We start from the raw sequence: 15,119 nt of genomic DNA on the forward strand, positions 1-15,119 counted from the left end.
CTCTCTTTCTCTTTCTGTGTTTGGAAGCCCTGTACTCTACATCTGCATTTCTATTCCTGCTCTGCAAATAGTTTCATTAGCACCATTTTTCTATATTTCATATATATGTGTAAAATGTGATATTTGTTTTTCTCTTTCTGTCTGATTCACTCTTTATAATGGGCTTTAGATCTGTCCACCTCAGTTAAACTGAACTCCTATCTGCTCCTTTCTATGGCTGAGTGACATTCCATTGTATTTATGTACAACAATTTCTTTACCCATTCATTCGTTGACTGACATCTAGGTTGCTTGCATGTCCAGGCTATTGGAAACAGTGATGCAATGAACACTGGAGTACATGTGCCTTTTTGAATTACAATTTTCTCAGGGCATATGCCCAGAGAAGTATCCCCAGGGATTGCTGGGCCATATTGTAGTTTTATTCCTAATTTTTTAAGGATCTCCATGCTGTTCTCCATAGCAGCTGTATGCAATGAACACTGGGGTGCATTTGTCTGTTGAAGCACAGTTTACTCAGGGCATGTGCCCATGTGCCCTTTTACTTCCACGAGTTTGACTGTTTCAATACCTCATATAAGGGGATTCATGCAGCATTTGTCCTCCTGGGTCTGGCTTACTTCTCTTGGCATAATGTCTTCCAGGTTGATCCATGTTGTCTCATGACAGGATTTCCTTCTTTTTAAGGACGAATAATAATCCACTGTATGTGTATACTACAGTTTATTTATCTATTCATCTGTTGATGGACATTTAGGATGTTAACACGTCTTCGCTATTGTGGGTACTGCTGCAGTGAACTTGAAAGTGCTAATATGTCTTGGCGACCCTGATTTAAATTACCTTGGTTAAATACACTATTTAAATACACTAATGTGAATGGGTAATACATATGGTAGTTCTGGTTTCCATTGTTTAACATTTGAGTAACCTTCATATTTTTCATCATGGTTGAACCATTTACCATTGCACTAACAGGTAAAAGTATCCTTATTTTCTACACAAACTCACCAACTTTGACTAGGATTTCTTGTTTTTCTGATCACAATCATCCTAACAGGTGTGAAGTGATATATCATTGTGTGTTTGATTTTCATATCGTGGATGATCAGTAGTGATATTAGACTCCTTTTCAATATGTCTTCTGTAAACAGAACTCTATTGAAGTCCCTTCCATATTTGAAATAAAGGCTCCTAAACTTTTTGCTATTATGTTGTATAAATTTTTATATATTTTGGAAATTAACCCCTTATCAGGTTTTTTTTTTTTTAAAGTCACTCAGTCGTGTCCGACTCTTTGCGACCCCATGGGCTGTAGCCTACCAGGCTCCTCTGTCCATGGGATTTTCCAGGCAATAGTCCTGGAGTGGATTGCCATTTCCTTCTCCAGGGGATCTTCCCAACCCAGGGATCGAACCCTGGTCTCCCGCATTGTAGACAGACGCTTTACCATCTGAGCCACCAGAGAAGCCTCATATTTCCATAGGATCGATCATGTAATGTGCCTTATATTAGGCATTTTGTTGTTTTAATAGCAAAATTTTGAGGCAGGTATAGTTTTTATCTCTAATTACAACTATGTAAATAAACTGGTCTTCAGGGAGGTTGGGAAATATTTAATGTCACACAGTACTGGTGTGCATGGATGTCTGCATAACCCAGGACTCAAGCTTTCCCTGGAAAGCAGAGTGCAAATTATTAGCTGAAGTGTTATTTACTTATGATTATTATGCTTATTTACTTATTATTATTAATATATCAAGTAAAGGTATGGTTTATTTATTATTATTATACTGTGGTTCAACAAATTATACTAATAAATTATGAATGGATTCTATGTCATCCATCATTTATTTATTTAGGGAAAAATAGCCAATGATTGAATGCTGGAATGAATGATTGATGGAGCTTCATTCCCTGGGTGTACTAAGAAAGTCTGAAAACACACCAAATGTCATTTCAAAAAAGGGCCTGATAGAGTTAACTGAATTAACGCCAGTAGTGTAAACTAGCACAAGATATTTGGGGGGTACTAGTGGAAAAGCTTCTAAATGGATACAGTCCAGATATTGAGAGAATTTTGAAGATAATGAGATGAGAGTAATTTGGTTTCTAGTAGACTGAAAGCAGCAGAACAACAAGCAACACTAAGAACTGGACATGGAAAAATGAACTGGTTCAAAACAGGGAAAGGAGTAAGTAAAGGCAGTATATTGTCACCCCGCATACTTAAATTATATGCAGAGTACATCATGCAAAATGCTGGGCTGGATGAAGCACAAGTTGGAATCAAGATTGCTGGGAGAAACATCAATAACCTCAAGTATGAAGATGATGCCACACTTAGGGCAGAAAGCAAAGATGAACTAAAGATCCTCTTGAAGATGGCGGAGGAGTAGGACAGGGAGAACACTTTCTCCCCCACAAATTCATCAAAAGAGCATTTAAACGTCGAGTAAATTCCACAAAACAACTTCTGAATGCCGGCAGAGGACATCAGGCACCCAGAAAAGCAACCCAACTCTTCGAAAGGAGAGAGAAGAAATACAGCTCCACCCACCAGAACACCGACACAAGCTTCCCTAACCAGGAAACCTTGACAAGCCACCTGTACAAACCCACACACAGCGTTGAAACGCCACAATAAAGAGAACTCCACAAACTGCCAGAATACAGAAAGGACACCCCAAACTCAGCAATTTAAACAAGATGAAGAGACAGAGGAATACTCAGCAGATAAAGGAACAGGATAAATGTCCACCAAACCAAACAAAAGAGGAAGAGATAAGGAATCTACCTGATAAAGAATTCCAAATAATGATAGTGAAATTGATCCAAAATCTTGAAACTAAAATGGAATCACAGATAAATAGCCTGGAGACAAGGATTGAGAAGATGCAAGAAAGGTTTAACAAGGACCTAGAAGAAATAAAAAAGAGTCAATATATAACGAATAATGCAATAAATGAAATTAAAAACACTCTGCAGGCAACAAATAGTAGATTAACAGAGGCAGAAGATAGGATTAGTGAATTAGAAGATAGAATGGTAGAAATAAATGAATCAGATAGGATAAAAGAAAAACGAATTAAAAGAAATGAGGACAATCTCAGAGACCTCCAGGACGATATTAAACGCTACAACATTCGAATCATAGGGGTTTCAGAAGAAGAAGACAAAAAGAAAGACCATGAGAAAATACTTGAGGAGATAATAGTGGAAAACTTCCCTAAAGTGGGGAAGGAAATAATCACCCAAGTCCAAGAAACCCAGAGAGTCCCAAACAGGATAAACCCAAGGAGAAACACCCCAAGGCACATATTAATCAAATTAACAAAGATCAAACACAAAGAACAAATATTAAAAGCAGCAAGGGGAAAACAACAGATAACACACAAGGGAATTCCCATAAGGATAACAGCTGATCTTTCAATAGAAACTCTTCAAGCCAGGAGGGAATGGCAAGACATACTTAAAATGATGAAAGAAAATAACCTACAGCCCAGATTATTGTACCCAGCAAGGATCTCATTCAAGTATGAAGGAGAAATCAAAAGCTTTTCAGACAAGCAAAAGCTGAGAGAATTCTGCACCACCAAACCAGCTCTCCAACAAATACTAAAGGATATTCTCTAGACAGGAAACACAAAAACGGTGTATAAACTCGAACCCAAAACAATAAAGTAAATGGCAATGGGGTCATACTTATCAGTAATTACCTTAAACGTAAATGGGTTGAATGCCCCAACCAAAAGACAAAGACTGGCTGAATGGATACAAAAAGAAGACCCCTACATATGTTGTCTACAGGAGACCCACCTCAAAACAGGGGACACATACAGACTGAAAGTGAAGGGCTGGAAAAAGATTTTCCATGCAAATAGGGACCAAAAGAAAGCAGGAGTAGCAATATTCATATCAGATAAAATAGACTTTAAAACAAAGGCTGTGAAAAGAGACAAAGAAGGTCACTACATAATGATCAAAGGATCAATCCAAGAAGAAGATATAACAATTATAAATATATATGCACCCAACACGGGAGCACCACAGTACGTAAGACAAATGCTAACAAGTATGAAAGGAGAAATTAACAATAACACAATAATAGTGGGAGACTTTAATACCCCACTTACACCTATGGATAGATCAACGAAACAGAAAATTAACAAGGGAACACAAACTTTAAACGATACAATAGACCAGTTAGACCTAATTGATATCTATAGGACATTTCATCCCAAAACAATGAATTTCACCTTTTTCTCAAGCGCACATGGAACCTTCTCCAGGATAGATCACATCCTGGGCCATAAAGCTAGCCTTGGTAAATTCAAAAAAATAGAAATCATTCCAAGCATTTTTTCTGACCACAATGCAGTAAGATTAGATCTCAATTACAGGAGAAAAACTATTAAAAATTCCAACATATGGAGGCTGAACAACACGCTGCTGAATAACCAACAAATCACAGAAGAAATCAAAAAAGAAATCAAAATTTGCATAGAAACGAATGAAAATGAAAACACAACAACCCAAAACCTGTGGGACACGGTAAAAGCAGTTCTAAGGGGAAAGTTCATAGCAATACAGGCACACCTCAAGAAACAAGAAAAAAGTCAAATAAATAACCTAACTCTACACCTAAAGCAACTAGAAAAGGAAGAAATGAAGAACCCTAGGGTTAGTAGAAGGAAAGAAATCTTAAAAATTAGAGCAGAAATAAATGCAAAAGAAACAAAAGAGACTATAGCAAAAATCAACAAAACCAAAAGCTGGTTCTTTGAAAGGATAAATAAAATTGACAAACCATTAGCCAGACTCATCAAGAAACAAAGGGAGAAAAATCAAATCAACAAAATTAGAAACAAAAATGGAGAGATCACAACAGACAGCACAGAAATACAAAGGATCATAAGAGACTACTATCAACAATTATATGCCAATAAAATGGACAACGTGGAAGAAATGGACAAATTCTTAGAAAAGTACAACTTTCCAAAACTGGACCAGGAAGAAATAGAAAATCTTAACAGACCCATCACAAGCATGGAAATTGAAACTGTAATCAAAAATCTTCCAGCAAACAAAAGCCCCGGTCCAGACAGCTTCACAGCTGAATTCTACCAAAAATTTAGAGAAGAGCTAACACCTATCCTGCTCAAACTCTTCCAGAAAATTGCAGAGGAAGGTAACTTCCAAACTCATTCTATGAGGCCACCATCACCCTAATACCAAAACCTGAAAAAGATCCCACAAAAAAAGAAAACTACAGGCCAATATCACTGATGAACATAGATGCAAAAATCCTTAACAAAATTCTAGCAATCAGAATCCAACAACACATTAAAAAGATCATACACCATGACCAAGTGGGCTTTATCCCAGGGATGCAAGGATTCTTCAATATCCGCAAATCAATCAATGTAATACACCACATTAACAAACTGAAAAATAAAAACCATATGATTATCTCAATAGATGCAGAGAAAGCCTTTGACAAAATTCAACATCCATTTATGATAAAAACTCTCCAGAAAGCAGGAATAGAAGGAACATACTTCAACATAATAAAAGCTGTATATGACAAACCCACAGCAAACATTATCCTCAATGGTGAAAAATTGAAAGCATTTCCTCTAAAGTCAGGAACAAGACAAGGGTGCCCACTTTCACCATTACTATTCAACATAGTTTTGGAAGTTTTGGCCACAGCAATCAGAGCAGAAAAAGAAATAAAAGGAATCCAAATTGGAAAATAAGAAGTAAAACTCTCACTATTTGCAGATGACATGATCCTCTACATAGAAAACCCTAAAGATTCCACCAGAAAATTACTAGAAATAATCAATGACTATAGTAAAGTTGCAGGACATAGAATCAACACACAGAAATCCCTTGCATTCCTATACACTAATAATGAGAAAACAGAAAGAGAAATTAAGGAAACAATTCCATTCACCATTGCAACAAAAAGAATAAAATACTTAGGAATATATCTACCTAAAGAAACTAAAGACCTGTATATAGAAAACTATAAAACACTGGTGAAAGAAATCAAAGAGGACACTAATAGATGGACAAATATACCATGTTCATGGATTGGAAGAATCAATATAGTGAAAATGAGTATACTACCCAAAGCAATTTATAGATTCAATGCAATCCCTATCAAGCTACCAACAGTATTCTTCACAGAGCTAGAACAAATAATTTCACAATTTGTATGGAAATACAAAAAACCTCGAATAGCCAAAGCGATCTTGAGAAAGAAGAATGGAACTGGAGGAATCAATCTACCTGACTTCAGGCTCTACTACAAAGCCACAGTTATCAAGACAGTATGGTACTGGCACAAAGACAGAAATATAGATCAATGGAACAAAATAGAAAGCCCAGAGATAAATCCACGCACATATGGACACCTTATCTTTGACAAAGGAGGCAAGAATATACAATGGATTAAAGACAATCTCTTTAACAAGTGGTGCTGGGAAAACTGGTCAACCACACGTAAAAGAATGAAACTAGACCACTTTAACACCATATACAAAAATAAACTCAAAATGGATTAAAGATCTAAACGTAAGATCAGAAACTATAAAAGTCCTAGAGGAGAACATAGGCAAAACACTCTCTGACATTCATCACAGCAGGATCCTCTATGACCCACCTCCCAGAATATTGGAAATAAAAGCAAAAATAAACAAATGGGACCTAATTAAACTTAAAAGCTTCTGCACATCAAAGGAAACTATTAGCAAGGTGAAAAGACAGCCTTCAGAATGGGAGAAAATAATAGCAAATGAAGCAACTGACAAACAACTAATCTCAAAAATATACAAGCAACTCCTACAGCTCAACTCCAGAAAAATAAACGACCCAATCAAAAAATGGGCCAAAGAACTAAATAGACATTTCTCCAAAGAAGACATACAGATGGCTAACAAACACATGAAAAGATGCTCAACATCACTCATTATCAGAGAAATGCAAATCAAAAGCACTATGAGGTACCATTTCACACCAGTCAGAATGGCTGCAATCCCAAAGTCTACAAATAATAATAGCTGGAGAGGGTGTGGAGAAAAGGGAACACTCTTACACTGTTGGTGGGAATGCAAACTAGTACAGTCACTATGGAGAACAGTGTGGAGATTCCTTAAAAAACTGGAAATAGAACTGCCTTATGACCCAGCAATCCCACTGCTGGGCATACACACTGAGGAAACCAGAAGGGAAAGAGACACGTGTACCCCAATGTTCATCGCAGCACTGTTTATAATAGCCAGGACATGGAAGCAACCTAGATGTCCATCAGCAGATGAATGGATAAGAATGCCATGGTACATATACACAATGGAGTATTACTCAGCCATTAAAAAGAATACATTTGAATCAGTTCTAATGAGGTGGATGAAACTGGAGCCTATTATACAGAGTGAAGTAAGCCAGAAGGAAAAACATCAATACAGTATACTAAAGCATATATATGGAATTTAGAAAGATGGTAACAATAACCCGGTGTACGAGACAGCAAAAGAGACACTGATGTATAGAACAGTCTTATGCACTCTGTGGAAGAGGGAGAGGGTGGGAAGATTTGGGAGAATGGCATTGAAACATGTAAAATATCATGTAAGAAAAGAGTTGCCAGTCCAGGTTCGATGCACAATACTGGATGCTTGGCGCTAGTGCACTGGGACAACCCAGAGGGATGGTATGGGGAGGGAGGAGGGAGGAGGGTTCAGGATGGGGAACACATGTATACCCATGGCGCATTCACTTGGATATTTGGCAAAACTAATACAATTATGTAAAGTTTAAAAATAAAATAAAATTAAAAAAAAAAATTAAAGGCCTTGTTCAGAATGTTAAAAATAAATAAATAAATAAATAAAGATCCTCTTGATGAAAGTGAAAGAGGAGAGTGAAAAAGTTGGCTTCAAACTCCACATTCAAAAAACTAAGATCATAGCATTTGATCCCATCACTTCAAGGAAACAGATGGGGGAAAAAATGAAAACCATGACAGACTTTATTTTCTTGGTCTCTAAAATCACTGAGGACTGAGACTGCAGTCATGAAATAAAAGATGCTTGCTCATGGGAAGAAAACTATACCAAACTTAAACAGTGTATCAAAAAGCAGAGACATCACTTTGCTGACAAAGGTCCCTATACTCAAATTATGGTTTTTCCACTAGTTATGTATGGATGTCAGAGTTGGACCATAAAGAAGGCTGAGCACTGAAGAACTAGGCTTTTGAACTGTGGTGCTGGAGAAGACACATGAGAGCCCCTTGGACACCAAGGAGAGCAAACCAGTCAATCCTAAAGGAAATCAACTCTGAATATTCATTGGAAGGACTGATATTGAAGCTCAAACTCCAATATTTTGGCCTCCTGATGTGAAGAGCCAACTCATTGGAAAAGATCTTGTTGGGATGTTGGGAAAGATTGAAGGCAGGAGGAGAAGGGGACGACAGAAGAAGAGATGGTCGGATGGTGTCAATGGAAATGAGTTTGAGCAAACTCTGGGAGATAGTGAAGGACAAGGAAGTCTGGCATGCTGCAGTCCATGGGGTCGCAAAGAGTTGGACACGAATGAGCAACTGAACAGCATCATACAACCCTAGACCACAATGACTCATGGTCGTGTGGCAGAAAAAGTAGAATTTCATGAAGGGATCCTATTGCATGAGCTTATGGCTAAGAAACCTGAGGGATCATGTTGTCCTGTTCAAGTCCATTATGGAGCCATGTGAAAACAGAGCTGAAATGAGACTGTTAGTACTGGAAAATCATGATAGACTTTGTGGCCATGGTTAAGTCATTTAATTGTCAAGAAAAGCCCAGAGATCAGTAGAATGTGGTATAAGGGGAATTTAGAAAAACTGTGGGTGGGGGTTAAGATATTTGTATTTAGTAAACCCTAGTCATGACCACTGAGGGAGACAAAGCTGGGTGCTGAAGCTGAAATGGAATGGGGTAGTAAGTTTTCCATACCAGATGCGTAGGGAGCTGGGGAATGTGGCAAGCACAATCTTAACCATGGAGGAGCAGTACCATTGTCAAGGAATTCCTCATATTTCCTAACTGGTGCATGATATTGGCACTGGGGCTTTGAGACAATGTATTGAGTGACTCACTCTGCACTGCCTCAGTGAAGGGTGAGGAAGTCCATGGCAATGGAGCTTTGTGATATCAGCATGAGTGTGACAATTTATTTTTGAGATTGCAAGCACATGGTATTTGGGGTGGGAAACAAGTGCATCATGCCAGATCTGGGATATTCCCTCTGGGTGGAGCTGCCTGGTCCTTATAAAAGGAGTCTCTACCCCCGTGCTGCTATCTTCATGATACTCAGTCATAGGTCTTCTTTGGAGCCTCTGGTGAGTACAATTTTAGAGGTTTTTAGCACTCGTGTGGTAGGGTATAGTCTTAGGGTAGAAGTGTCTGTATTTGAACAAATTAGTGCTCTCTATGGGAATAAGAAGGTAATAAGAATTTAGGGGTAGTTTTTAGTCTTGTTCTTGACGTCTTAAATGTGCACTTAAATGAGACGAGAGGAATAGAGTCAGCGGCACAATCTTTTTTTTTTTTTTTTTTAAACTTTACATAATTGTATTAGTTTTGCCAAATATCAGACTGAATCCGCCACAGGTATACATGTGTTCCCCATCCTGAACCCTCCTCCCTCCTCCCTCCCCATACCATCCCTCTGGGTTGTCCCAGTGCACTAGCGCCAAGCATCCAGTATTGTGCATCGAACCTGGACTGGCAACTCTTTTCTTACATGATATTTTACATGTTTCAATGCCATTCTCCCAAATCTTCCCACCCTCTCCCTCTTCCACAGAGTGCATAAGACTGTTCTATACATCAGTGTCTCTTTTGCTGTCTCGTACACCGGGTTATTGTTACCATCTTTCTAAATTCCATATATATGCTTTAGTATACTGTATTGATGTTTTTCCTTCTGGCTTACTTCACTCTGTATAATAGGCTCCAGTTTCATCCACCTCATTAGAACTGATTCAAATGTATTCTTTTTAATGGCTGAGTAATACTCCATTGTGTATATGTACCATGGCATTCTTATCCATTCATCTGCTGATGGACATCTAGGTTGCTTCCATGTCCTGGCTATTATAAACAGTGCTGCGATGAACATTGGGGTACACGTGTCTCTTTCCCTTCTGGTTTCCTCAGTGTGTATGCCCAGCAGTGGGATTGCTGGGTCATAAGGCAGTTCTATTTCCAGTTTTTTAAGGAATCTCCACACTGTTCTCCATAGTGGCTGTACTAGTTTGCATTCCCACCAACAGTGTAAGAGGGTTCCCTTTTCTCCACACCCTCTCCAGCTATTATTATTTGTAGACTTTGGGATTGCAGCCATTCTGACTGGTGTGAAATGGTACCTCATAGTGCTTTTGATTAGCATTTCTCTGATAATGAGTGATGTTGAGCATCTTTTCATGTGTTTGTTAGCCATCTGTATGTCTTCTTTGGAGAAATGTCTATTTAGTTCTTTGGCCCATTTTTTGATTGGGTCGTTTATTTTTCTGGAGTTGAGCTGTAGGAGTTGCTTGTATATTTTTGAGATTAGTTGTTTGTCAGTTGCTTCATTTGCTATTATTTTCTCCCATTCTGAAGGCTGTCTTTTCACCTTGCTAATAGTTTCCTTTGATGTGCAGAAGCTTTTAAGTTTAATTAGGTCCCATTTGTTTATTTTTGCTTTTATTTCCAATATTCTGGGAGGTGGGTCATAGAGGATCCTGCTGTGATGAATGTCAGAGAGTGTTTTGCCTATGTTCTCCTCTAGGACTTTTATAGTTTCTGATCTTACGTTTAGATCTTTAATCCATTTTGAGTTTATTTTTGTGTGTATGGTGTTAGAAAGTGTTCTAGTTTCATTCTTTTACAAGTGGTTGACCAGATTTCCCCAGCACCACTTGTTAAAGAGATTGTCTTTAATCCATTGTATATTCTTGCCTCCTTTGTCAAAGATAAGGTGTCCATATGTGCGTGGATTTATCTCTGGGCTTTCTATTTTGTTCCATTGATCTATATTTCTGTCTTTGTGCCAGTACCATACTGTCTTGATAACTGTGGCTTTGTAGTAGAGCCTGAAGTCAGGTAGATTGATTCCTCCAGTTCCATTCTTCTTTCTCAAGATCGCTTTGGCTATTCGAGGTTTTTTGTATTTCCATACAAATTGTGAAATTATTTGTTCTAGCTCTGTGAAGAATACTGTTGGTAGCTTGATAGGGATTGCATTGAATCTATAAATTGCTTTGGGTAGTATACTCATTTTCACTATATTGATTCTTCCAATCCATGAACATGGTATATTTGTCCATCTATTAGTGTCCTCTTTGATTTCTTTCACCAGTGTTTTATAGTTTTCTATATATAGGTCTTTAAGTGGGCTTAATCCCAGGGATGCAAGGATTCTTCAATATCCACAAATCAATCAATGTAATACACCAGATTAACAAATTGAAAAATAAAAACCATATGATTATCTCAATAGATGCAGAGAAAGCCTTTGACAAAATTCAACACCCATTTATGATAAAAACTCTCCAGAAAGCAGGAATAGAAGGAACATACCTCAACATAATAAAAGCTGTATATGACAAACCCACAGCAAACATTATCCTCAATGGTGAAAAATTGAAAGCATTTCCTCTAAAGTCAGGAACAAGACAAGGGTGCCCACTTTCACCATTACTATTCAACATAGTTTTGGAAGTTTTGGCCACAGCAATCAGAGCAGAAAAAGAAATAAAAGGAATCCAAATTGGAAAAGAAGAAGTAAAACTCTCACTATTTGCAGATGACATGATCCTCGACATAGAAAACCCTAAAGACTCCAAGAGAAAATTACTAGAAGTAATCAATGACTATAGTAAAGTTGCAGGACATAGAATCAACACACAGAAATCCCTTGCATTCCTATACACTAATAATGAGAAAACAGAAAGAGAAATTAAGGAAACAATTCCATTCACCATTGCAACGGAAAGAATAAAATACTTAGGAATATATCTACCAGCTGCACAATCTTAACCTAGGGAGAGTCAGGGAGATGAGATGCCGTGTTTCAGTGCACCCTGCATTCATTGCAAATGAAGTCTTCTCAGCCTGCAGTCCCACTGAGTGCTGAGTGTGGGCCTTTGTGTTTCTCCTCGGAAGCCAACAGTCAAGTCAATTAGACCAGCAACCAGGACCTCAAGGGAGAAATTAGTAGAGATGTGTTTTGAGATAAGCTACAAATTTCACATCCTGATTATTCTTCTTCAGAGTGTGCTTGTATTCACACAGCATTTGTGTAAGTAATTTTTTCTTCAGAAAGTGGTAGAAAAGGGCTCCCTAATAATGGAAGAATAGGACTTTCTGTTAAGAACAATGCTGTCTGTTTGTATTTCAGATTCCTTGAGACCCAGGAAGGATGTCTCACCCTCCGCATCCGCATCCGCATCCGCATCCGCATCCGCATCCGCATCCGCATCCGCATCAGCATCAGCATCAGTGCAAGGAGCCCTGCCATCCACCTCCAAAAGTATGCCCACCCAAGTGCCATGAGCCTTGCCCACCTCATCCATGCCCATCTCCACCGAGCCAGAAGAAATGCCCTCCTGGGCCACCATGCCCACCATGCAAGCAGAAGTGTCCACCCAAGTGGAAGTAACAGCACCAGATTTCATCTGGACCAAGAAACAAGATCAGGCTCTCTCGTTGTCCATCCTTCGGCCATGGTGATGGATTTCATCTTTTTTAACCTCTCTACTCAACCTACAGCTGACAGAGAAAAGGCTTGCTTCCTGAAGCTGACACCACCTTGTTGGATAAAGAGCAGCAGGATCATCACCTGATCGCCTTTTGCCATGTGCCCGTCTGTAATCCGCGATGTGATCTCTACCCTGTGAGCACTTAGTGTGTCTATTCTTTGATTCTCCAATAAAGCCTGTGTCCTAGTTGAGTGCACATTTCTTATGTTTTTCTTTTGCACTTTGTGTTTTTAATGTCTCCTGTCAACTACAAGTATTCTTCTGTGTGTTCCTTTTACTCCCATTGGATTTTCGGAGTTAGACTTTTCCTTCATTGAGTTCAGCTTTGCCTGAAATATGTCTTTTGGATTGGATCCATCAAGGAATTCTTTCACTGGTTTCAAACGTGTCTATCTCTCTACCTTGTAGGACCCTGAAAAGAACTGAATTCTCTCAGCCTCAGTTTCCTTACTTGAGAAAATGAGGAGAGAATGTATTCAACTCAGTGTACTCATAGAAGTTAATATATACACAATGTTTCCTAATTATTGATACATGCTAGGCCATCTCTTATATGCCAGGCGCATGATAATGGTGACCAACATTCTTGTCCATCTAAATTCTTGAGGGAATTTTACACACACACCCACACACACACACATATGCAGAAGACAAATAATAGTCCTGCATGTGTATGTGAGAGAAAATTTGGATAAAAGCTCTTCCAAAGTGGCTTTTTGGGCAATAACCTGAGTGAAGAAATGAGTGAGCTTTGAGTGTATCTGGGATACATTGTACCATGAGAGGTGTGGGCAAGTGCTAAGGCAGAGGAAATTAACCACAGAAAGGACAGTGATCAAGGAGACACTGCCTCCCAACTCCAATACTTTGGCCACCTCATGCGAAGAGTTGACTCATTGGAAAAGACCCTGATACTCTGAGGGATTGGGGGTAGGAGGAGAAGGGGATGACAGAGGGTGAGATGACTGGATGGCATCACCAACTTGATGGACATGAGTTTGTGTGAACTCTGGGAGTTGGTGATGGACAGGGAGGCCTGGCGTGCTGTGATTCATGGGTTCGCAAAGTGTAGGACACGACTGAGCGACTGAACTGAACTGAATTGAAGTGAAGCCTTCTGTGGGGGACCTTGACTGCCCTGGGTATGCAGACATCTATAGGCACTGGTACTTTGTGACATTAAATGTTTCCCAACCGCTCTGAAGATCAGCTTCCTAACACTGCTGTAAATTAAGGACAAAAGCTATATTGGCCTCAAAATTTTGCTATGAGAACAACAAATATCTAATATAATGCACATATCATAGTCTGTTACCAAGCCCAAGCTTGCTTCGCTCGCTGCAGTGAATCTGAGATGAGGTGTCTAGACTAGGAAAAGGAAAAAATGAAATGAAAAATTTCATTTTTCACCCAGGAATCAAACCCGAGTCTCCTGCATTGCAGGCCAATTCTTTACCAACTGAGCTATGAGGGAAGCCTACCTAGACCAGAAAGGGACTTTGTTTGGGAACCCGCTGGCTGAGAGAATGAGAACCTAATACCTCAAAATAATCATCTTGCTGGGGCCCGGTTGCCAGGTTCTTTTATGAGTCAGAAATGGAGTGCAAATAAGGAAACAAAGTAAAAAACTACTCAATCCTTGCAAATTTCCCCTAGTATGGCAAGCCTCATGCGGAGGAACGTGTTACATTTGCTTCCTTACAGTCCCTCACAGGTGGGCAGCTCAGGTTATCTCCCAAAGGCAGTCCATTATGCACACTTACAATAGCAAAAGTGGCAAGATGAGGGTTAAAATCACAGAAGCGGATCCAGCACAGATTCAAAATCAACTCTTCCTGGTTACAAGGCTTAAGGTAATATGAGCCCCATATATATGATAAGGGGTTAATTTCCAAAGTATGTAAGAAGCTCCTACAACATAATAGAAAAAAATTTAACAACCTTAATTTTAAATAGGTAAGGGACTTGAATAGAGCTTTCTTTAAAGAAGACATATATATGTATATCCACAGGGACATGAAAAGGAGTTTAATATCACTACTAATCACCAGGGAAATGCAAATCAAAACCACAATGATGTATCACTTCACACCTGAAGAATGACTAAAGAAGAAATTCATAGAGCCTGGACTCCATCTTAGGCCTGTTTGTGCTGATCATGCTCAGCCACCTTTCCAATGGATTTTGAACTCCGTGTTTAGTGCCTATGAAAACAACAACAGAAGGATAAGACCCCCTCCACACAGGGGAACCTTGAAGATCGTATCTAGGTTACTCATCGCCTAAGAGCAAACATACACTAATCACCCCTTCCTCCTGA

This window comes from Bos indicus, chromosome 3 (genome assembly GCF_029378745.1).
Source record: "Bos indicus isolate NIAB-ARS_2022 breed Sahiwal x Tharparkar chromosome 3, NIAB-ARS_B.indTharparkar_mat_pri_1.0, whole genome shotgun sequence".
Classification (NCBI taxonomy): Eukaryota; Metazoa; Chordata; class Mammalia; order Artiodactyla; family Bovidae; genus Bos; species Bos indicus.